Source organism: Ochotona princeps, chromosome 5 (assembly GCF_030435755.1).
Source record: "Ochotona princeps isolate mOchPri1 chromosome 5, mOchPri1.hap1, whole genome shotgun sequence".
NCBI lineage: Eukaryota > Metazoa > Chordata > Mammalia > Lagomorpha > Ochotonidae > Ochotona > Ochotona princeps.
The window spans coordinates 52,069,812-52,077,057 of NC_080836.1; the positions used below are offsets into that span (position 1 = coordinate 52,069,812).

General features: G+C 45.4%; 1 non-coding gene across 1 annotated transcript; it reads right to left on the reverse strand.

The window, feature by feature from the left end:
* Nucleotides 1-5,547: 5,547 nt before the first annotated feature.
* LOC118757953 (small nucleolar RNA SNORA64/SNORA10 family) lies at nt 5,548-5,679 on the reverse strand. Its single transcript, XR_004995454.2, has one exon. It is a non-coding gene; the product is annotated as a small nucleolar RNA SNORA64/SNORA10 family (small nucleolar RNA).
* Between the last annotated feature and the right edge of the window lie 1,567 nt (nt 5,680-7,246).

Sequence of the window (7,246 nt, forward strand, 5' to 3'; positions counted from 1 at the left end):
TCCAGTCCCTGCTGGTTTTTATTTCGCAATGTCTCTGCCACCTCTCCCTTCTCCACCACTCCTTCTGTGACTGCTTTAATCCAGCCTCAATGCATTCTGTCCTCTGCTTCTACCCATTCTGCATTCCCTTCTGCCAGACTTCTGCAGGGTGCCTGCTGGCTTTCCCAGCTCAGTCGCCTGCAGGCACCTCATGAACATCAAGCTGAATCGGCTTAGTAAAATCCTGACAGACTAATCTTCCTTAAGCAGCAACTTCAGCATGCCATTCCCTTGCCCAGAAGTCTCGGGGAGATCATGTGTGGTTTAAGTAGTCAACACCATATCTGCCTGCCAGCCCTTAAGGGCATAGGTACTCATTTCTATTCTCACCACCTTCTCTTCTCCCAGGTCTGCCTGCAGCCCCGTTGGGTCCTATCTTCCAGGAGCCCAAACAGGGCCTTTCCAGAAATGCCCTGCTTCTTTTCTCCTGCCTTCTGTCTTTGCAAACACCACTTTCCCTCCAGTCTCTCTAAGTCTCACCTCCTCCAGGTAGCTTTTCTGTTTTTTGTTTTTTTCTTCCCTGTCCTCCCTGGGCTCCAGCAGTGTGCACCTTTGAAAATCAGGTTGTTCCATGTCTCGGAGTCTCTGAGAGACTCTTTCAAAACACAAGTGACATTTCCTGTTGCTCAGTGTCCTAAGTGAAAAAGAGCAGCAGGGAACTTCTCTGATGGCAGGGATGTAGACCGAGATGAGTCCCTCGGTATCGTTTTTCCTGCTGCAGGATCTTCTAGCAGCCCTTTGAGGAAAGTGACTATTGATCTGGCTCAATCCTTTAATATTACAGAAGAGGCAGCGGAGGCACCCAGAGGCAGACCCAGAGGTCAGGGCCTTAGCAATTGATGGACAATCAGATCCCACGGCGCCCAACTCCTGCAGCTGGCACTCTTTCTCACTGTCAGGCTTGGCCGTGTTCTGCCTTGCTTTGTTCTCCAGTGTACCTGTGGAACAGGTAACACACTCTTCAGGGCTTATTAATAACTTGCCTGGGAGCTCTTCACCATTGCTGAGATTTCTAAAGTATTACATGCTCTATGCATATTAGCTGACTTCAGTCTCATTGCAAAGGATTTGAAACCTAGTGAAATTAACTAATATCTATTACTAAAGATATTATGTATATAGTAGATAAAGATTAGAAAGGATCACAGAATGAAACTAATTTATCTTGGTAGCTGGCTGGACTGTGGATGAGTTTCTTTTTATTTGTATGAAATATGAGGATGACAATCTAATGAAATTAACTGGGGTCCAAATATCTCCCATGCTAGTTTAATACAGCAAGCATAGGCCTCCTTTTTAAAAATCTTGCTAAGTTCAAAGTTTATAGATTTCAATGTTTTATCTTCTTTGAAGTTCAACTCTAATCTTTTTTTTTTCAGTCAAAAGCACGTCAAGTAGGAGAGTTTAATTTATACCAGAAATTTATCATTAATTATATCAGTGAGATGAAACCTGTAATTACTTACATCATAATTTTAAACACGGTGGAGGATTTGTGGAAGCATGGGCTTTGCTGGAAGGATTATAGTGTGCACACTGCAGGTCGATATCCAGCATGAATAAATCCCTTCAGAGAAGATGACTGCTGGATATCAAAAGAAGGTTTCACTTAGGCTCAGTAAGAATGTAAATCAATTTTTCAAAAAGACATTGCCTATAAGACAGAGATAAAAGACATGAAGGACACTGTTTTGAAAAAACAGAGCTTGAAAGTGATGAGAACTGGGCTTGGCGTAGGGCCAGGAGTCAGCCATACTACAAGCTTGGGAAATGAAGGTGCTGGTGTGTCTGCTGCCATTTGTTGAGAGAGAAGATTCCATGTTTTTCTCCATTAGAATTTGGGACAAGGATCTGGAGCTGTGTGTGAGAGAGACTGTTTTTCTAATTTTTATTTGAGAAGTAGAAAGAATAAGAAAGGGAGAGAGACAGAATGAGGGGGAGCACTTTTCAAAACGCTGGCTCACTCCTCAAGCACCTCAGGCCCGGGCAATGACCCAACCCAAAAGTTAGCATGAAATCCAGATCCAGTTGTCGAGTATCACCTTCTGTTTCCTAGGCTCTGCATTAGCAGGAAGGTAGAATCAGGAGGCAAAGCCATATTGCCTGTGTTTGAGTCGTGGCTCTACTCCTTATTCCCATTTCCTACTAACGTACATTCTGGGAGGCAACAGGTGATGATTCTAGTAGCTGGATTCCCGCCATCCACGTGAGAACCCTGGTCTGAGTTTATGGCTCCTGGACTTGGCCTGGCTGATATCTAGTCATTGTGGGCATTTGGGAAAATAGATCAGCAGATGAGATCCTTCTCTGTTCATCAGTCTGACTTTACCTCTGAAGTAATATTTAAAAATCTTAAATTAAGAGACAACTGGATAGCCATCTGTGAATACTTCTTTTGGGCTTTGTTTGGAATCTTGTAGAGACTTTGTGTATGACAGTAAGGGTTGCTGTTTAAGGTTGAACAGTTTGTACACTGCACAGAGGCCCAGGCTAAGGCAGTGACTAGAGATGCAGTGACTAGTATTGCTTAGGGCTCTGTATTTGTGCTTAGCCCAAAGGAAGGGCACTTGAAGCAAAGCTTACCTAAAGTTAGCCAAACACCCACAGTGTGGGCTCCTGTCTAACTTGCATGAGGGCACTGGGTGAACTCATGGTGTCCCAGAAAAGGGAGGGAGCAGAAAACATTTCCAAGATTGTGATAGGTTGGGACTGACCATTTGTTTTAAGCTCAGCTAAACCTTTGGCTGACAGTAACCACTGTGGTCTATCCCCAAAGTTTCCCTGGGCCAAACAAAGGTTCTTACTAGGGAATTGAAAGTCCAAAGCACTAGTAGAAGTCGTCAGTTGGTAGGAGAGGAGAAAGGTGAAAGGACACTAATGGCCATTCCCAGGCCCTGGTGTGGAGTCATTGAATGAGCTGGAAGGCCAGCTCTGGAGTGGAAGAGGGAGGCCAACACTGGAGACCTGTTGTTGCTGATGCCTCTTAGTGAACCTCAGATCCACCATATCCAGAAGCTTTAGGTCCCAGGAGGACTGGCTGTATCATAACTCTGAAGATGTCCCTGTCTCCTTCCTTACTTTTTAATCTTGACCCTCCTCCCTTCTATTCTTTCCACCCCCCAAAACAGAGCCCATATAAGGGGTGTGAGGAATAGTTCCCGAAGTGAACTGCAATATTTGTAAATTCCAAAACAATTCTAAAAAGGGAGTGGCAGGCATTGTGGCACACCAAGGTAATTTTGCTGCGTGAGACGCCCACATCCCGTATCAAAGTACCTAGATCCAAGTCCTGGCTCTGCTTTTGATCCGACTTCCTGCCGAGGCACACTCTGCAAGACATAGATGATGGCTCAAGTATGTGGGTCTCAGCCACCCATGTGGGAGACATGGGCTAAGGTATGGGCTAAGGTAACGGGATGGAGTTGCAGCCTCCTGCTTTCCACTTGGCCCAGCAAAGCTTGTTGGAAGCATCTGGGGAGTGAACCAGTGGATGCAAGATCTCGCTCTCTCTCTGTCTCTTTCTTGCTGTTTCTTTATCTTTGTCTGCGACTCTGCCCTTTGAATACATAAGCATTTTAGGAAGTTTTTTTTTTTTTTTTTTTTTTCTGAAAGGGGAAGAGTAACTTAGGTTGCTGCAATCCAAGCAAGGCTTTCTGAAAGAATTAGAGCAAGAAGGTGGGGCAGGGGCACAGAGGACCTCGGGCCTGAAGTCAGTTGTCATGAATCATCCTGGGTGGTGCCCAGGAGGAGGCTGGTAGGAGTACAAACAAGCAGTAATATGGGATGGTGCAAGAGCACTGAAGGCATGAGAGGCCTCTTGTCACCATCCCCCTCCCTCACCTCCCCAAGTCATCATTTGGACTAGTCTGACCCCAAAACTTGGGAAAGACAAAGAATGACTACTCAAGAAGTCACACTATGCCACAGGAGATGGAAAGGTAAAATTGTGCTGTAATAATCCTGCAGACAGAATAAATGTTGTAGTGGATTATTATGTTGTCTAAAAACAGTCTTTGTGAGCAGTGAATGACACTTGTGAAATTTTTGGCTATTTACTTTGCAGTGCTGCCATCTCCATTCTATTTGGAGTGATGCTTTCTCTTTTTCTGATGTCTCTCCTCTGTCTTCCCTCTTGGCAGTGGGAAATAACCCGACAGCATGCATGAGGGAACCCTCCCAAGGTACTGCCACTCAAAGCACTCCAGAGTTCTGGAAAATTCTACCTCTTCAAGTGTGTGTGTGTGTGTGTGTGTGTGTGTGTGTGTGTGTGTCTGAGATGGAGTGAGATGGAGAGAGTGAGCACCAGAGATCAAGCGGAAGTTGCAGAGATGGGGGACCAGGTGAGAAGGCCAAGGAGATAGAGATTTGTGAAGAAACACAAAGGGGAAACTTCAAGGACAAAGAAAAGCACTTTAATTTTCCAGAACACATCTAAATGAGGGTTTTATTTTTTTGTTGTTGTTGTTTAACAAAACCTAAACTCTTAGGTCATTTTAAATTAATCTTTAATATTTCACACAAAAATAAACCTATGGTGCAACATTTACTGCTTCTGTGAGAGTTTATAGTGAGAAGGTAGTCCCCTCTCTCTCCTGCATCGCAGCCCACAGGAACTTCTTTTGGGATCAAACTGTCTTCCCCTGTCCTAATTTCCATGGTAATCTGCACACCCAGCAACACCTTTTCTTATCCTTTACACTACTGACAACACACTGTGCACTTCATTATGTACTTAAAGCTGCTCTTCCTTAGTATATACCTTGCAGGTGATTCCAGCACTTACTGTTTCAGGCTTTATGATATTGCCCTCTTTTTTAAAGATAGATTTTTTTTTTAAATTTGAAAAGTGCACTGAGAGACATATAGAGAGGGTCTTGCATCCCTTGGTTCACTTCCCAGATAGCTGTAATGGTCAGAGCTGGGCCAGACTAAAGCCAGGGAGCCAGGAGATTTGTTAGGGTCTCCCATGTGGGTGGCAAGGGCCCAAGCACTTAGACTAGCTTCCATTGCTTTCTCAGACCATTAGCAGGAAGCTAGGATTGGAACTGGGGCAGCTGAGACTCGAACAAGCATATGGGATGCTGGTGTTACAGGGATTACAGGTGACAGCCTAACTTGTGATGCCACAATGCTGGTCCCAACTGCCTTATTTTTAAAATAAGTGCCTGGTGTTCCCAGTATGAATGAATGTGCCCTCATTTGTTTAGCAAGCTCCTACCGGTGTTTTGGCTAAGTTGTATATCCCCCAAATTTGTATGTTGAAGACATTAAACCCTAGTTCTTCAGAAGACAGTAGAAGTAATGGAAGACAGAAGACAGAAGAAGTAATGGAAGTAAAATGAGGTCATTGGGGTAGGCAGTCCCATCTGTAGGACTCCACATGACTGGTGTCCTAAAGATGGAGGACATTAGGATGCAGACATGCATAGAAGGAGCCCACATGAAGACACTGGGAGAAGAGGTCCATCTGTAAGCTAAGGACAGATGTCCCCACATTTTCCCCCCAGCATCTGTTTTGCCCTTTCAAGGAACAGAGAGGCCTGTACCACAAGGCCCTGTGAGGTCCTGAGAGGATCTTTTCTCTCCCCACTGGGAAAATCACCAGGGAAACCAGGTGTCATCATGCGAAGCTGAGAGGCTGAGGGGTCCCCACATTAATGGAAGACTGTCCCTGGATGCACAGGTGGGGCCTGGCTGGTCCCACCCAGAGCATCCCTGAGTTACCTTTGTGTCAGGCAGCCTGCAGGTGCACCTACTCAGCCGGGTGACTGCTTCTGTCCAGTCTGCCAAGAGCACCTCTGGTGTCACAGTTGCCCTCACTGAGACACACCACTTGGAACAGGTTACTTGGGAAGTGTTGTACAGCCCCTTCTCCCTGCTCTGCGCAGCAGCTTGGTGAATGGCCACTTTGGCTTAGATCCTTGTGTCACTCACCCCAAATCATACAGCTGTGGCAGAACTGGAATTTGTACCCCAGCTTGCTTGACCTTCAGGTGTGTGTTCTCAGTCACCTCATTTTATTGCTTAGCAATAGAAAAGACTGTGGATTCTTCTGATCATTCATTCCAAGGCACTGTCATATAATTTGGCACACATACACAAATAAGTAAAGGGTTTCTAGTTCCCCTGGGTCATTGTTGTCATTGTCGTCATTGTTATCTTCTTCTAAGTTTTTTTTATTATTATTATTGCAAAAGATTTACAGGGAGAAGGAGTGACAAAGAGAAAAATCTTCTGTCTACTAGTTCAATCCTCAAATGGCCACAATGTCTGGAGCTGAACTGATCTGAAGCCAGGAGCCAGAAGCCTCCTTCGGGTCCCCTACGTGAGTACAGGGTCCCAAGGCTTTGGGCCATCCTCGACTGCTTTTCTCAGGTCACAAACTGGGAGCTGGATCAGAAGTGGAGTAGAGCACCCAAACAGAATCCTGGTGCATGCAACGTTTGAGAGCTTTGCCACTAGGCCATCATGCTGGACCTGGGGCATTGTCGTCTTACCTGGGCATCATGGGACCCATGATGAACTTCAGGTTTGCAGGCGTCCCTGAAAACTTTCTGAAGCATTTGGTTGTTAACATGTGCAATTGTGTTTTCATAATTGGAGTCCATCACTTTGCAGAGTCTCAAGAGGGTCTGTTGGTGACCCCACTGGCTGGGCATACTGAGTGCTGTTCTGAACTTTTCCTCTGCCCTCCAAGCATGCTTCCCAGACATCACTATATGTACACTCTAACCACATGTCTAGGTAGAAGTGAAGAGAACTTTTCATTATTTCCGTTTTGCTTTTTTTGAGGGAATGGTAATGCAGAGAGGTGAGCTTGCCACCAGAATTCTGACTCAGGGCTGGCTCTGAGGCTGCTCTAGAAGGACCCTTTGCACAGGTGCATGTCCACTCCATGTCAGGCAGTACTCCAGTCCATGTAAGTTGGCAAGGCATTACATTTTTTTAAAGATCTATTTATTTTTATTGGAAAAGCAGATACACAGAGAGAAGGAGGGATAGAAAGATCATCCGTCTGCTGGTTCACTCCCCAAATGGCCGCTACTGTCACATCTGAGCCAATCCAAAGCCAGGAGCCAGGAGCTTCTTCCGGGACTTCCACACAGGTGACCCCTCTTTTAGCATGCAAGATAGAGACTATCCCTTCTGATTCCAGGAGACCACCACTGGTCCAAAATTTATTTACTTCACTCCTGTTTTTCATCTT